The sequence below is a fragment of the Anopheles funestus genome, chromosome 2RL (genome assembly GCF_943734845.2).
Source record: "Anopheles funestus chromosome 2RL, idAnoFuneDA-416_04, whole genome shotgun sequence".
Taxonomy (NCBI): Eukaryota; Metazoa; Arthropoda; class Insecta; order Diptera; family Culicidae; genus Anopheles; species Anopheles funestus.
Window position 1 is genome coordinate 37,735,653 of NC_064598.1, and position 18,786 is coordinate 37,754,438.

Genomic DNA, 18,786 nt, shown 5'->3' on the forward strand with positions numbered 1-18,786 from the left:
CAACCGTTTCCTCCCGATGTATCACGATGGATGAACCGGAGGGTCCGTATTCCACCCGATACCCATACTAGGGGATTTTCCACCAAAGAGCGTCAGCATCAACCACGTCACGGTGAAAAAACCTCCCATTTGGTGGTGGGTTTTGTTTCAACCTGGATGGAGTATTTACTTTGGTGCGCCCGTCTCGTACCAGCGAGTCGCTTTTCCGCCCTGGTGGAAACTGGCTTTATCAACACCATGTTCCGGCGGCTGCTGCCAACATCCATATAAAATGCTTCCACTTGATGCTTTTGTTACAGCGGAGCACACTTCCACACTGACGGAGCTTCTTAAGAAGCTCGGTTTTGTCGGTCGCGTCTGGTCTTGCTGCTGCTGACTAAAACCCATCTCCCAGTTCCCCAGCATACCTCCCTATCGCTTACCTTTGACGATCATTTCAACGCGCTCAACCCCATCACAATTACTGCCTGCCTATTGTGATTTGGTGAGCCAAATGCTACGGCTGCACAGTTGCAGTGGCCACCGAACTCGCACCAGAAACTTATTTCGCGCAATTTCGATCCATTGCAGGGAATTATTTCGAGCAGTTCGCTTCACTTGCGTTTGCTTTTCCCATAGCTCCGTAGGCCACCATCAAACCATCCATTGAATGAATTTAGTAATCTTGCGTTCGTTTGCAACTTTCTCAAGTGTTAAATCGGGTACTCGTACGCGCTTGCAGTGCGCACACTTTTGCACAACATTTCCTTCCGCAACAGGCTGTGTTTTAGGGTTGAAGGGTTTTGTGGAGTTTTTGGTCGAAGTTTACCACCAAACCTGGCAAATAGTAGCTGATGCAAGACTTGTTGTAACACTTGACTAAAACAACAGTACCACAGAGTGTATAACAGGTTTTGCACACATTCATTCCCGTTGATTGTTGCTGATGAGTGGGCAAATTTACATGGTCTTTGTTTAAAGTTGGGATTTAATTAATTTACGACTTACGACAAGTGATAAGCAACAGATATGTAGGTTGAGTTAATATGAAAAAAAGAGTTTAGAAAAGAATGCAAATAATACGACCCCGCTGGTACACACTGGCAGTAGAAAAATAGAAACATATACTTACATAAACAAGAAGCGTACAGCATGTTGTAACATATCTGTTGAACATTTAGATTACGCTATATTGAAGAAAGCTTTTAAACAGCATGGAGTTGTGGATGCAACACACTTATAATTTAATTATAAATGCCCCATTTATCTAGAACATAGTGACAATCCATTATTATACTCATTTGAGTGCATCAAAGCGAAATAGTTGCGATTAAAGTTTATACAATGTTTTGCTTCCTATTATAACTGGTTTTGTAGACTTATTGTTACCTCGAAGCCATATATTCGGTCCTAGCTGCGGAGGAAAACTTCGGATGGGAGGAACATTTTTATTTTTGTTCAAATAGAATCAGAAATATTTAACGCGATCTTGAGCGAAAAGCGAACTAACCTTCAACCGGAGAGGAACGTGCAGGAATTATTTTTTATCCCAATCCTATCGTCTTTTCTGCGATATTCGATTTGCTAGCTTAAGCCTGAAAGTGTTTAACACTTTATAAATAAAGAAGCTTTTCCACGGTCCGGACAATCGATATAACAAAACCGATATAACTCTCAGAGGGTAAATAGCAAATCCCTTTTAGCAAAATCTAAACCAAACTTCATCTTGTGCTAAATTTACAAAATTGAAAAGAAAACTGGAAACAAAATTGTTGGTTTATTTTGTAATTTTTTTTACGTGTGAGGTGTCGTCTGCTGTTGACTCCCTCGAGAACACTCCGCCTCAGACTCATTGCTTATTTGTCACTTCCCTCTTACGCGATTGCATTGATTCGCCAACGCTGCTCTCCTCGATTCTCCTCTAATTTCCTAACCATTCACCCTGTACTCTTTTTCTTCTTGGCTTTAACGACCTTACAGGTCACGCCGGCCAATTCTGGCTTACGAGACTTATTTTTACCACGTAGTCGAATAGTCAGTCCTTGCTAGGGGGGACGGGTCCGGATGGGATTTGAACCCGGTCCAGCCGTGTGAACCGGGGCCGTTTATCACATGCACCACCGAGCCGCCCCTAACCCCCCTCACCCTGTACTCGTCCTCCCTTAATTATCCCCAGACGTCGTACTTCAGCGGCTTGCACTGATCCATTGTTGCTTGCGAGTGCAGCGTTTAACTCTTCGTCGCATTTAGTTGAATTCCACCTCTAGCTATGCTCCTTTCGTTACCGCCTAAGGCTCCCAAAAAACACCAAGACGGCCCCCATTCGTCGTTCGGAGGAGCCTTCTGAAATCTCCCATCTGTTCTATCAACGTATTGGCAAATGCCTTTCTTCTTATATCAACATTCTCAAACACTTTCGTTTCCAAGAACGCCCTAACGGAGGCTATCCTAAGCGCTACTACAAATTAATTATAGTGCCTTGCTCCGCAGATTCCCGTGCATACGTCATACGAAAGTACTGTTAACTGTAAGTGTTTTCCTCCAACTCACGTAGAAAAATACGTCCTTAAAAACGATTCTCTGACAAGCCGATGTCAGACATAAATTCAGTCATTTATACGCCTCAAAGTATGCAATTCCCACTAAAAAAGGGGGGACGGCATAACTTCATTCAACACGTCATATTTCAAATAGCGCTGATGATATTTAAAAATAAAATATTTCTAAACGGAATTTCCCAGCAAATAGCACCGTGTAAAAATTTTACTCTTACACACTAAAACACTAACTAATCGTGCATCTCCATTTCTATACGCTAAACCACGAACCGTGGGCGTTCGTAGCATAACTCGTTGCTAAACCTTTCCCGGAAACTAATTACATTGTTTGCAGGTCTGTTTCATTGAGCGTACACCTAATCGATTTCACCTTCACCAGCACCAATAAACTGTGCGCACGCTGTGCACACACGTGCAGGAACCGATGATGGGTTCATAATCACCCTGGGTTGCCCATTCTGTGCCACACACAAGAACAACCACACAACCACACGAATCTCCCTCCCATGGTGTGCAATTATTAATTTTAAATCTCATATTAAATGCGCTCACAAAACGAGCGTTTGGAATTTTAGATGTTGCTCCCGCACCCCTAAGACCAGTTTACTGTCCCCATTCTGCAAGACCAGTTTGCAACCATATGAGGCTGTTACCGTTAACGATGAACTCAGCCACGCTGGATGTGCCTGCAAGTGGTTAAGCGCGTGCAATATTCAGTCTGCAACCATGATGCACATGCACTGTGGCACTCTTTGCTGCTTGTTTAACAGTGCAGCGAAATTGTTAAGGCTTTTTTACTCGCCGTTTACACAACTGTCTGTGATATTTGCACTTCGGGCCATGCACACTTCACGAATGCCAACAGAAAACCCATACTGTGCACAATTCGGATGATGTCCCGCGAACGTGCATTTTGGTGCATTTAATCGCAATGACATACACATACACCCACAGACACACAGGGATAAACGGGGCGGGAAAGTGCTACAGAATGTTTTACCGCTACTAGCTGCCGCCGGAGGCCGCCCTACGATATGCCATGATAACCGCAAACGGCATTCAATTCATCGGTTCTTATCGGTGCAAAAAGTTTAATTTTATTCGCTTTGAAATAATTTTATCACCAAGCACCATTTTGTTGAAATCATCGCTAACTGTTCGAAGCGAAGGTGCACTAAACTAATGGACGATTAGGATGAACACGTGTTGTGAAACACGTGGTGCACTGGTGAGTTCCACCCCAATAGTCACCATTCTCTGTTGGTGACGGTTATGTGCAGATGGTGCAAAAGATTCTATACACCGTATTGATCGATGAATGTGCTGCTTGGCCGGATGGAAGTAATTGAATGTAAAGTGCAGCAGTACAGAAATTAATTTCATGAGCGTAACGATTATCAAAAGTTGGTAAATTAGCGTTTGTTTGCGTTAAAAACCTAACGATAAACTCGTTGGGATAGTGGTATCATACGTGTAACTAAATACCTCTTGAACATAATGTATAGATTTGAGCGAAAAAAGATTTGAGTGACTTTTTATACGAGTTCTTTGAGAGTTTTTTTTCATCCTGAGTGAAGAAATTTTACATCATCTTCTTGTCTTGTACGTATCTTCTTGTCCATTGGATATGATCAATGTAACATTTTAAATATCTCCTCACTTCTGGGGGCGCATTTCTCATCGAAAAAGAAGGGTAATTCCGGCTATATAGAAACATACATGATCATAAAATACGGTAGAGACTACAGATGAAGATGAAGACACAGTGACCTTGAGGAACTTGCACTAAATGAACTTTATTACATTATTAACTGTTAGTTGAGAGCATGTTGAGGTCTGATCTCGAGGAAATTAGTGCAGTTCTTTTGGATGACGAGACCTACTTGGCTATTAATTTCAACGATAGGCGAGTATGGCTTTACATCCTTCAGCAGGATGATAAGCATAGACGTCTTCCATACCATATCCACGAAGACATTCTTCTCCATTCTTTCCTTCAGGACTTTGGGCTAAGATGAAATATGGTTCCGAAGTGTCTTAGCGAAGCTGTTGCTTTCTTCAGTAAGCATAACATGAAAAAAATCACTGGATAAGGAAATCGTTCTTGAACGCCAAGATATCACTGGAGGAGATGAGCTGTTTAGAGACCGAAGATTATCATCCCTTCCGATCGAGTCCGAAGGAGAATGTACTCCAAAAATTGTGAGGGCAAAATGGAGGTTTAGTCGTTCTCTAAGGCCACGTAAAAGGTGAACCAAAAGATATTATTTCTATTTCGAGCTTCTTTTGTGAAAGAACCTTATTGTCGGTGCATTTTTCTAGAAGCCACAACAAAACATATTAAATCATTTATTCATTCCAAAAGTGATCATACTTACGTAGTTTATAAAATATTTAATGTCTTTCTTACTAAATGCGCGTATAAAATGATAATAGAGTTAAAAAAAGTAAAAAATAATTAAATAATAGACGATATTGGCATAATAAAGCACTTCATTGGATTGTTCTAAAACCATAGTCACAGATTGCGTCGTTATCAACGGTAAAGCAAATGGCTGCAACTTTCTCTAATAACAAGCCACATTTGCTCCAATCCATTTGCCGGTGCTCCCACGGTTGATACTCCAGCAAACATTAACGTCTTCCTTCTGACGCCAATCCAATTATAGCTGAAATCCTCCCATCGCAACGAACAAAAAAATCTACCACGCCTTTCCTCCTTGCTGTCTTTCCCAGCTTTCTGTTGATCCTCACTGTGCGACAACCGGTTGTCCAAATGCCGGCACCCTTCATTCAGCAACAGGAAGCATCAACAATTCGATGAGTTTCGTTCGAGAGAGCAAATAAACAAAACAAAAACTGGCCAAGCAAATTATCTAAAATCCACAACACGAGCGAGCACACTTTCCCACCGGCACATTTCACAATACAAAACCGAAACCCCCTGGAAGAAAAAGGGCTGTATCCAAAAAGCCGGATACAGCAACATGGAAATGCTTCCTCTTTATTAAGTTCGTTGATTTGCCGCCTCCTCTGAAGCTTCTTTTTTTTTTGCTCGTGTGTGTGTGTGTGTATGTGGGCGATGGAACACGGTAACATGGCTTCCCAAAACTACGGCAACGACATAAAACCGAATGAAAACCAACACGAAAATAACAGAAACATAATAACATCTAAATAACCAACTTCACCGAAAAAAGGCGTCGCTCGTTTAGTTTGGTTTTCAGGAATGGTTTTTTTTGTTGATCTTCCTATTTTTGCTGCTGTGTTTGTGTTAACGTTTTGATCTCATCTCACCTAGCATTGGCCACCTCCTTTTATCATATCTGCCACCATGTTGCTGGCGCGCTCGTTTTGTACCGATTGCCAAAAATATTCACATAGTATATGTAGTTTTATCCCCACAATGAGAGACAACTTTGGCAAACAGTCGTTTTCCTATTATTACACCCGTTGGCTCTAACGTAAACGGAGAGCAGAAACGGACAGCAAAAAAAACACGCTACCCTGCTTGTTTTCGGAAAAAAGGGTTTATGACAGGCCTAGAAAGCCTAGGTATCCCGATTTTTCAAACCCAACCCGTGAGTAGGGTGGCTTTATGGATAGTGATTTTGGAATTTGACTCACATGCAAGAGTTTGGAGCAATAATCTACGCTTTTATTTACACGAAAATATGGCAAATGAAAAATCCAATACCCAACAGACATTCGAATGTGCTTTTGCAAAGTGTGTTTTCAAATCGGTCTACTAAGTAGTCATCAACCGTTGTTTCCGGTGGTTCATTTTTTGGCAAATTTAATGGCTTTGGAGCTTTCGTGTTTTTTTTTACTATTTTTTAGATTTTTCAAAATTGTACATTAAGCTCACACGAAAAAAGGGGATCACTACTAGTCTATTATGTGAAATGTGATGTGCTGCTACCGGCCCACAGGTAAACGATTTCCAAACTAACACACCATATTATCAACACGGCAGTCAAAAAATTAAATCAGTTAACCTTTTTCCTGCGAGAGCAAAAATAGATTTTGTTCCCACACTTTACCAGCTACCATGCGTCTCCATTCCGTCTGCTATTAAAACACCAGGCGTCTCCATTCAACTAATGACCTTTTCGTACAAAAGCCCACACGTTCAGCGAATGAAGGTATGAAGAAGATAACATGAATCTTTTCCCACACTGGTTACCCCTTTTTGCCATTTTAAACTGATCGACTATTTTAAATACTGAAGACAGATTCTTTTTTCCGGCCCCTTACCATCCGTTTTTGTTCGGTATGCATAGAAAAACCTTTACGCCGGGTAGAGCTCAACCCCGACCGGATGCTCCTTTCCCTTTCCCCCTCTCCAGGCCAGTCTCGAATTCAACCTCTCAGTTAACAGCTTTTGTAAAATTTTAATTGCTTTTGCTTGTAGCTTTCAATTTTCGTACCAGTCCGGGAGTCATTCGCCGGCATTAGCGAACAGCACGGTTGGGAGACGCTTTATCAAACTATCTTCCGCTTTTGGAAATGGAAATAGAATCACTCTCACTATTACACCCTGCCCGATGAATAGGCTGAAGGGAAATAAAAACATGAAAAAGCAGACTGTTAAACTACATCGTCCGTCCATGTTGGTTTACGACCTCACCGAACAAGGATCGTGGTGTGTAATGGTGAAGGCACGGTAAGGCAAAATAAAAACATTACTTGCCACCATACCCGTTCTGATGTGACCATTAAAGAAACAGCTGATTTATTTCAGCACCAGGCAAAATGGTACGAAAGCCTCCCGGTTGTATGGCCATGCACATTATGTACTTGCTGATGAATGTATCAAATGCAATAAAATGTTCCTTTCTTCTGGGTACATTTCAATTGCAACTGAAGGAGCACTGATTTTGCTACTTCTTTGCGCAACCCAAAGTCCGTTCGAATGAGCATTCAGGAAAAGTGTATGTTCCGGATTCCCCTCGTTGGTAGTTGGTTAAACCCTTAGCTTCATTCCAAGATTTTTCATTCAACTACCACGTCATTCATTCGTTTCCTCCGTCTCTCGTTTTCTGCCTTAAGGTGTTTTTTTTCTAACAAATACTTCCATAAGAGCAGAAAGAACCCATTTTGTGCTTGAATCCACATCTTTCCTATATTTCTCAAATGTAACGTTATTGCAGCAAACTGTTACCACTGCAGAATTGAAGAGCTTCCCGGTACACCGAATTTGGTCGTTTGCTATGGTTAACGAAGCAACACCAGAAGGTGTAAAAATAGCAACTTTATCCCCGCATGTATGAAATACGCTGAAACACAGAGTAAGGTATTGGCCAAATCCTTGTTAAAATAGAAATATTATTTGCACGAATTGAAGTCAGTGATACTTGAAACTGTCAAGGAAACTGACTGTAGATTTTATTTCAGCACGCTCGAAAATACAATGTAAAGAATCCAAAAGATATTCGGAAAAAAATACCTTTCATACTGTACATAAATGGACACTTATACTGTAACTAAAAATTATTAAAACGGACAAAGAAAACATAATTTAAGTTTCACTTTAAGATACAATGTTAAATTCTACATACTTACTGACTTACTTATCAGCTTTCAAAACCGCTCACGGTCGAGCACCGTTGCCGACGCCATCATTCTATTTCAGTTTGAGCATACCATGCCTCATCTGTGCTCTATGCGCGACCTTGAAGGAATTTACGGGTTGGGTCGTTCGGTAACATTCGCAAGACATGACCAGTCCTCCAGAGCCTGTGGAGCGTAACTCGTAGAACTCATCACTAAGGCAATGGTCTAATGTTGTTGCTGGCAAAATGTATGAATTTTAACAGCTCCGACGTTTTCAATTCAATTTGATTTTGCAACACCGCCAGCAATATTTCAGACGTTTGAGGCTTCAGACGTTAGAGCATTTGAACTGTGCTGGTGTTCGTTGATCGTCACTTTTTCATCCCAGCAAAACAATTGGTTCGAAAATAAACCTAAAGCTTATAGACGGTTGTTTAAAATTTGCCAAGTAATAAAAATTATTCATTTATTTGCTGGAAACCCGTTTTAATTTGATTTGACGTTATTATCTAAATGTTGCCAACAACTTTCATAGAGCAACCCGTCGGCAACATGTTGCGAAACAATATTGCCCGCAACAACATTAGACCAAGCCCTAAAGGGGCTCCTCCTTTGTCCTTTCACATATTTGAGGCCAAAAATCCTTCAGAGCATCTTAGAGAGATTATCTTCAGAGTATTTTCATCATTTTTGAACTGAATCCATGTCTCTGAGACGTATGTGAGTACTGAGGGCAATATAGCTTTTATATATACCAAGCTTCGATCGTACCGACAGGTGTCTTGAGTGGAGAGGTTTGTTCAGACTTTAGAAATATCGATTGGCAAACAAAACACTAGCGCGTATCTCAATATCAATGCTGTTGTCAGTGATGATGACCTTTAACCCGGGGTAGGTGAAATTTTGGATGACTTCAACGATTTTGGCCCCTACTCAATCCTTTGATAAGTGTATGTCATTAGCGTACGGCAGTATCTGAGTTAACTTATATAAGATGGCTCCCGAAGTTTCAACCTCTGAGTAGCGGGTCTCTCTAGCGCTCCTTGGCGCAGAATCTTGGTAGTAGCGAAGGGTCCTGGGCTTTCCATCCACCTGCCATCCCAAAAGAGCTCATTGCGTCGTATAGTTTTACCATCTATAAGATAAATCTAGTGACAGAAATAGTTGAGCAGATACTCCGTCACCTTCTCCAATTCTGACGCATAGTGAAGATCTGATCAGCGGTTGATTTTCCATTTCTACGAATAGACCAAGTCGATTCTGTATTGTTATAAAGAATATTCTTCTTCTTGGCCTGCTCAGAGTTTGTCACATCACGAAGGCATCCGTTTCCAGGAAGCCATGGCTGCATCCGATTTCCGACATGTTCGATTACACCTAACCCAGCCAACGAGCTCCCTGTGCTCCTCTTCGTTTCGTGCTGAATGGGTCTCAGATAATTAATTCTAAATCTTATTATACAGTTTATTATTGTATGGAATTTGTTACTCTACACCTCATAAGGTACCATGTAGAGTTTACCATCTTCAGAAACCTCCAAGTGAGATGGAATGAGGAAAGTCCACCTACGGCCAGACGGAGACGACAACAACGACGGCGGAACACGGTACAAACGGGACCGCACCAAAGGATGACGACAACGGAAGCAGCAGCAGCAGCAACGAGTAACCAGAGCAGCAGCAGGAGCTAGACCCCACCGGAAGTAGCGGCTACGGACGGGCGGAATTAAGCAGCAGCAGCGGAAGGAAGGCACGAAGCAGCAGCAGCAGCTGAGACAACTAGGACGGATGACGCAGTGGCAGCATTGGAAAGCAGCAGCGCGTCAACAGGATGGGTGCATCGCACAAACGTTCCTGCATGGAGTACTACGCACATCAAGCGCATCGGCAGGGTTCGGATCAGGTCGAGGAGTAGAGCATGTAGAGCAACCATGTAGAGCAACCAAAGAATAAATAAACTTTGAATATTCCCCAACTTAAAGCGCTTTCTCATAAATCATGGTCTTTATGCTTATCACCTTTTGCTTTACAACATAATTAAAACGAAGAAGACATTTTAGCGAATTCACTTTATCAAACATTAAAGCTCAATGTACCAACTCCCGCCTACGGAACAAGTTTAGTCGAATCAAAGGTGCGCTTCCTTCTACGGTACGGAAATCTATTATTATTACTCGACAACACCACCACAAACTCTGCCCTACTTCTGTTCCACTTTCACCAAATAAAAAAAAACACCCATCATAAATCATCATCTACACTGACTGGTCCACAAAAAGCATAACAATCACCACGCAATGCACTGCACGCGGTTCTCGCTGCCCTGTACCAGCACATCCGCGAAACCATTCACATGGATACAGCCAGGATTAGGAATAATTATTAATTAGCTGTCATCGATTCATTTCCTGTCAGCGGGAGAGATGATCACTCACACGGCAAATGGAGCGCTCGCGCACGCCCGTCCGATCTCACGCTTAGCGAAATCCCAAATCGTCAGGCGCATCCGGAGACACGCGAAACGCCCGGAAAGCTGCCAGCTGGACACATAATAATGATAGTAGTAATAATAAGCTTCTTCCTTCTTCCGGTGGGTTCCCCGCTCCCCGCAACATTTGGTGAATTGGTTTGGCGTGCGTGTGCGTGTAAGATTCGCGCTTGCAAGACTATTAATTATCCTTCGGACAGGCTTCGGCAGTGCGAAGTATGAGTTGACGAGTCGTCATCGGTACCGCCGGTTGCGTCGGTTTTAAAATATCAATTAGCAACGATGGATGGAAAATTAATGATGAACATTGTGAACCATCACAACATTCATTGCTTCGGCCCAAAAAGCAGTGCCGGTTGATTATAAACTCGAGTGGCTCAGCCAGTGCACAATCGTGACAATTTATCATTCACAAAACTCAAGCAGCAAGGTGCTATCTTTTTTTTTTTGGGAGGGAAAAACATGTTAAACAGAAAAAAACCTTCCCTTTAATATTCATAATCATCTTCTTGGGATGAGTGTGAAGGTGTATGTGGACAAACAAATGGTTCAGCATATTTACTAACGGATTGTGTGTCCCGCGCTACCCAAGCCTATCGTTTTACAGCAACCGATGGATGAAGTTACCTTCAAATCGCTTTGCTAACGATATTTAAATCTTTCACACATACCACCACGAAACATACACACAGCCACACACAGACAGGTTAAACAGCAGACAAAATTCCGGCTCTTCGTCTTATCAGCCCATGTGCAGACGTGGCATCGAGTACTTCCACAAAAGCGCCCATTTCCCCTTCCCCGTGCCGTAATCTTCACGTTCATCGTGAGTACGTGCGCCTTAATGCTACCGGGCGATGCGAGCAAGCTTGAAATTCGATTACATTTTAATTAATATGAAAGTTAAATATTTAATTATCAGTTAATTAAGGTGAAATTATACTGCGCTTCGCGCCAGCCTGCCGGGAGACGGTCTTCATCGTGTGGCACACACACAGACATTCACAAACCACTGTGACGGATTCCTTCCCAGATCTAAGGTCGTCGTATCGAAAGCCCAACCACCGCGGTACAGTAATTATGTAAAATATTTCATCCGCTTTACTTGCATCGTGCATCGTGTCTTATGCGCTAACACTATCCGGTGCACCTGAATGTATGCAATATATTGAGCACTCATGAGTGCAAGCTTCCATTTTCACGCATAAACAGCTATCTAAAACCCATTTGAATGTAGGTATGGTACAAAAAGGTACAATTCTTCCTTTGTGGTAGTTCTGTGGAACAGTGAAGGCGTTTCATTGTACCGTAATAAAACTTTCGCAATAACACTTGGCAGCGTGTAAACAGTAATTCCACTTGTAATTTTCCACTGCTTTCCAGAGCAAATACGATTCAAAACTTCAAGTACCACTTTGCCGGTAATGAATTGCATACTTTGGAGGTGTTTCCTTTTTTTTGTCGGAAGTAAAGGTAAGCAGTAAGCCTGAAGCTATGCAATTTGTGGAACAAAAATATCTTAAAATGTAATTATTTGCAGGTTTTTTTAGTAATATTTAATAATACTTATTTAATGACAGATTAATTTTAATATAATGTTGTATAACAATAGTAATTATTTTGATATAACAAACCCGTTAAATGATGTAGAAAACTCCCTTTAAAATGGGCCATTTGCTGGCCGCTCAAAACAATGGCAAAGTAATGATCTAGCGAAGCTTCAACCAAGCATCTAACCACAAACCTGCAAATTCACACGCCACCGAACGAACCACTCTTCACACCCCGTACACGTACATACACGGAACACAAGAAAAAGTTCTTCACGGAAGCTTCGGATGAACTGCAAAAACGATCGGCGAATGGTTCACGCCAATGTTAGGGGGAAAAAATGCAATTAAAATTGTACTGCAAAACCACCAGCCCAACAAAACCAATGATCTCCATTACCTTCGCCGTTCTTATTCTAATGAAGTAAAATTCCCCCTTCCGATAACCCGCACTACCCGGTACATGGCTTGGCGCCAACCAAAAAAAAAGCGAATCCTTTTCCACACAGTGCCGGGCGCGTACGAGCCACGTTATTCGAGCGCCCTGGGAAATTCTTTCCCCCACGCCCAGTATCGTTCGCAGTCATGAATGTGATTATGATATCAGCATTGAATATTTAAATTAATTAAATGAATTTCTTTCATTGCAGCATGGATTTCTGCTTCGGTACGGTTCGTTCTGCTTTGCCAGCGGGTATGGGAGTTTTTTTTTTCGAGTGTTGTTTCTTCTTTGTTCTTTGAGTGTTTTTTTTTTCTTTTGTTTCTTCTCTCTTCTCACGTTCTGCATATTTTCATCTCATCCATTTGTTTCTTACTTTGGCCATTCGTTTGATCCGGCATTCTTTCTTTTCCCATCCAAAACACTTTTCGCTTTCGGCGAATGTCTTCATCATCTTCTCGCCATCACTTACTTCAGTTCGGTTCAGATCGGCACGAGGATGACATTTTTGTGCTCCCCCGTCCCTCTCTCTCTCTCTCTCTCTCTTAACCCTTATTTCACATTACCATCCCCCGCCCTCTTTCTGCCATTACCATGCTCATGAATATTGCAACTCGCTAAGCAGATCATCCAGTTTTCCATCGTACCTTTGATTCCGATGGCCTCTCCACTTGTGCTTGGGGTCGCATTCTTAAACTTTTGCCACTTTTCCCTCCGTTTTTGACACGGACTGTATTTGGTGCACTTGCTGCAACACAACTTTGCATGAGAAATTTGGTTGTTCGCGCAATTTTGTTTCCCCACGATTCCCCCATTCCCAGCGAAGCATACTTTTCGGGCGCAAATGGTTGTAAAATACACATCGTATCGCTATTCCGATGCAGCTGTGCGACATTCATCGTGGGTAGTAATTAAATTCTAGGCTAGAACTAAGAGCAACCCCCGGCAACCACACACACAGCACACAGCGCAACAATCGGGAAACCGTTCATTTGAATATATGTACAATGGTGGAGGAATGTTTTGCAAAAATTCAATCTGATTCAATCAAATCGCTTCGCGCAGCAGAAGTGGGGCGGCAAAAGCTTTGTAAGATTGGTTTCCACAAAACATGCCACCGAAAACCGATCAAAAATGCAGCAGTTGTAAATAGATTGCTTCATTTGATTTTTTTAATTTTTTTCTCTTTCGTTTGCACGGTGAAGTATTCTCGGTTTTCTTGAGCAGTTTGTTAAATTATTCAAAAATACCTTCTTTATCCAGTCTCACAATACAAGTCGATTAATTCTTTCTTGTGACATTTAAATACCCAGACACAAGCAAGCAATAAAAACAAAAGTACTAAAAAATGGATTTAGCATCAACGTCTTATTTGGGACGATGTAAATCAGAGAGGGAAATGCCCTAAGAGTTAAGTCCCCTAAGAGTATGCAATTCTCATTTCATCAAAACCATTTCCATTTTTTTTTAATTAAAAAAAACTGCTTCTAACACGTCCCAAAGAATAGCATAGGAGATTTTATAGAGCATAGGACATTGCTTTTAAGAACAATTGTTAATAATTCGAATTATAATGCTTCAACCCTGCTTGTTAATATATGCGCAACCATAACCTTCAGACTAGAGATATTAGTAATAGTGAAACGTTGTATTGAACGAGTTTCGTTCACTCACCACGAGGAGTTTTAGCGACTCTTTTTTCACTAACTCACTCATGAAGTTGCAAAAAGAGTAAATACGTGAGTTGAAACGAAAATGTGCGAGTGAGTTAAAACAAAAATGAGTTGAAACGAAACGTTTGATACACATGAGTTGAAGCAGAATTCATGTGTAAAATACCCAAACTAGCCAAATGAATATACTGCTCGCTCTGTATAGAAAAAAATTCTATAAATTTGCCAATTTCCTAAGGCTATAGCCTTAGCTTTTTTTGAGTAATTTAGCAAAATTTTATAAATTGATGTATTTAAATGCGAATTGTTTGAAATAAGTTTCTTTTCACCCAAATAATGCTTTAAGTAAAAAAAGAAAAAAAAATTAAAAAAAATTCAAAATTTAAAAATATCCCAAGGCTAAGGCCTTAGCTTTTTTTAAAGTGATTTAGCAAAATTTATAAATTGATTTATTTTAATGCGAATTGGTTGAAATAAGTTTCTTTTCACACAAATAATGCATTAAATAAAAGAAAGAATAAATAATAATAAAAAAAATAAAAAATCTCTAAAAATTTGAAAATTTTCTAAGGCTTTATCTTTTTTTTGAGTAATTTAGCAAAATTTTATAAGTTGATTTATGTTAATGCCAATTGGTTGAAATAAGTTTCTTTTCACTCAAATAATGCTTTAAATAAAAGAAAGAATAAAAAAATAAAAAAATGGCACATTTTCGTTTAACTTACTCGCACATTTTCGTTTCAACTCATGTATTTACTCTTTTTGCAAAGCGACTCAACCTTAACTTATACGTTTCTGCCGGATTTTTTTATGACTTCGAAATGAGTCGTTAAACGAGCTGAATCCTAATAACGACTCATTCCCTCTGGGTTGACAAAATTATTTAGTTATGCACAAAACGGACAATATCTCGAGAAGAAATATTGTATCAAGGATATCTAGTGTGTGTTTATTGTTTCAAGACTCCCTTTCGAGCAACAGCTTAAGGTTTCTTAGATTCGGAGCCTGGCCCGGCTCGAGTCTATTCAACTCTTGGGATCAACCCATGGAATACAGCACTAGCTGCTGCTGTTCAGATTACCACTGTTCGACGACCCCGTACAGCAAGTCTGTTTGTCATTCATCACTGGGATTCTGAACCATCGTTTGGCCAGCATTACTTTCATCAGTTTAATTGTCTGTGTCAGCCAGGAAGCTCTGATCTCGGACAATCATACGGGCAGTCAACACGAAGCATTTTAGTTCTAGTGATTCGTTCGTTTGTATGTTTCTGAACACAGTCGGAAATGCGTATGTACCTTGCAATTTAGAGGCGAAATTACGCACCCTTATCAACGCCTTATGTGTAACTAGCTCAAACCTTTAATGTCACTGTCTGTTTTTTGCTAAATTATCCAATAATTTGTGTCCAATAATTTGTTGTGCGAAAAATTATGCCAAAAGTTATTATTCGTCTAAGACTATTCAACGTAAGTAGTTCGTCGTTAAATAAATAGTAATATTAATAATGCAAGAAATGACCGGCGTTACCTTAGAGGTCGTTAAGCAAACAACACACAGAGAGAGAGAGAGAGAGAGAGAGAGAGTAATAATAAAACACCCAATTGAACGGATCGAACATATTTAACAACACCATTAATGCTTTCCACAACACTTCTACCACACCACTTTGCCAGTATTGCGGGGAATTTGATAAGCAAAGCACAAACTACTTCATCACCGCACTGAACACTGCCAAGTGAAGTCAGGCTGTCTTTGCAAGCTCTATCAATTGTATATTTACCAAACTTTCGCTCCGCAAATCGAAACAACTTTCCAAAATCGTGACACCACCACCACCACTAGCCAAAGGACAAGACAAATGGCTTTTGCAGCCAAAAAAAAAAACAAAAAACAAAGTTTGTCAACTTCCGTTTGCGTTCCAGTTGACATTTCGGCACCGGCCGGTACCGGAGATGAAAGCGGATGTGGGGAGCGGAGGGTGCGGGTAAGTGTTTGTCCCAGCAATGAGACAAACGCGTGAGTTCGCGTTGCCGTAACGAAAGTGGTTCAGTGAATTTGATGTAGTGCTCAAGTTGTTCCCTCACCCCCTTTCCGGTGGCCGTGGTGGCCGTGGGAGGGTGGAAAACAAGCGAACGCAACAGCGCATCAGCTCTCGCCGATTCGCGTAAAGCAGAAACCATCCACACTCCGGTCTGGTGGGAATCGGGTTGGCGGGTTGGCTCATCCACCGCACACAATTCTACTGCATATTTTATTCATAAATCATCCGAGTGATGAGAATTTTATTTGTTGAAAAAATTTATCCCCCAAACGTGATTCAATTTGCATAGCACGTGAACGCGCGTATGGCGGGACGCGTTTGGGAAACTCGGGCGGCAAATCTTTTGCACAACTGCACGCTGTGCAGGAAGGTACGAAAGTCACCGTCTGTGTCGTCCGGTCCGGTCGACAAACCGTTGAAGGTCCCATGGTGTAGCGTAAGGCACGTAAAAGATTTTACCTCCACACCTTCCACACCCTTCTCCACTCCCGGATCTCCTTGTGTTCTTGGGCGACACCAGAAGTAAAGCCAGAACACATGGAAGGAAGGTTCCCGTACCAAACGGCGCGAACGGATAATCGGATAAATAACGTCGGAACGGAAATCATCCAGCATCAGGCCAAAAATCGTACTATCGCGCTACCTCATAGCGGGTGGCGTGTGTCTTCTCATTCCTGCTCACGGTGACATTGACGGACTGGCTTCTTTGTGGGGGGGGGGGGGGGGGGGGAGGAAGGGACACACCCATGTAGAGATATCCGGCCGTACCGTGTCTGTCGTACCATGGACGCCAGAGACGCGGAATCCAACGGAAATGGGAAATGATAAACTTTTTCGATTTGCCAGTCATTTCTAGCGCTCGTTTCCGGTTGCGACTTTTGACGTATGCTACCGGAAGTGAGTAACGTACAGTAACTGTAAAACTTCACTTGACCTTAGTACCTGGTATAATGGTATAATGTGTTTTTTTCAGATCGTTACTACTTCAATAAACTTCAATTACTTTGGACAATTTAGATAGTGATGGTGTGTGGATGTCCTTTGCACAACTTTTCGACTGGTTGCTCATATTTAATTCAATTAGCACACAGTGATAATCTGTACCGTTTGACCATTTTCTCGCACATCGTACAAAGCAACCGCAACGGTAATGTCACACAAAAAGCTGTTCCATGTACCCAAAAAATTTCACCTGAAATCGATTGAAGCCTTGGTTCTTCGAAGCTCAATAGTAGTATCACCAGCATCACTACCAACCCGAAGATTCTTTTCCAACCGAACGAACCAGAACTTAGCGCCAGAAAACAAGAAGCGAGAAAACCCCAACCCCCGGGGTAGGTCCGGGAGCATTACGGTGATGTTTACTAAAGGATTCAAGCAAATCAAAAGAAACATGTGCACTAGACCGAACGTACTGATGATACCCACATTGTAAATAAACTAAAAGCTTCCTTTTCCCGATGTTGCCCTCACTTGGGCGTAACCGATTCCCTTAAAGTTCCCTATGAAGGAGCTCCCTTTTTTTAGTACAGTGAGGTTGATTGCCAATCTCCCGAAACGGAATGGAACTATTGAGCGGAGGGTTAAAAACAAATCTCCATATCAAGTCTAAAGCTAAAAGTGCTTCATCCTATGATCGTACCAAAAAAAAACCTTCCGATTGTAAGTTCAATGTTTGCCACAAATCCCGTTCCAACCCCAACCCCTCGGGAGAAATCGGTCGTTCGGTACCGTACCAACAATGTTTTAATGATTACCCATGAGTAGTTTGCCCACTGCTGGGCCATGTCCTCGTTTCGTGCACTGGTCTCCCTTTTGGCCAAGTGGGCAAAATGGGACGTGCGAAGAATACGAACCCAAGGTATATGTTTGGTTCCCAAGACATACAGACACACACTGACCTGCTTGTCGGGTTCTCCCATAGGTTCTCCGTAGTATGCAGCGTACACATCCATCACTAAGGTAATGGCAGTGTTTGGGGACAAAGCGAAACCATGACAAGGACGGGGAACAGCTCAATCTGTCGAAGGAGTAACTCAATTGCCCAGACCGGTACAGTGACGACGAGGGAATAACATATTCTATATTAAATCAAATATTTAGAAACAAACTCCCCCTTGTCTCGGTCGATCTCTCTCTCTCTCCCTCTCTCTCTCTCTCTCTCTCTCTCTCTCTCTCTCTCTGTCTCTCTCTCTCGCTGCTTATGCCACTTGCAAACCGGTTCATCAACACAAGGGGATTTTGACAGGAACCGATGTCCTTTCGAGTACTGAAGAACATACCTCTTTTTGCAGCGCTATCAACATTATACCGTTTCACGCAATGTATGGCCATCCAGCAAGCAAGCAAGCAACAACAATTCACTTAACACCTGTGGAAGTGCTTCTGCGAAGGCGTTTTATTACCCGATCATATTCATTCGTCAGGACATCAGACGGAGCTTTTCATCGTTTCTTCCATTAGCATGACAAATTGATAACACCACTGCAATACAAGATGG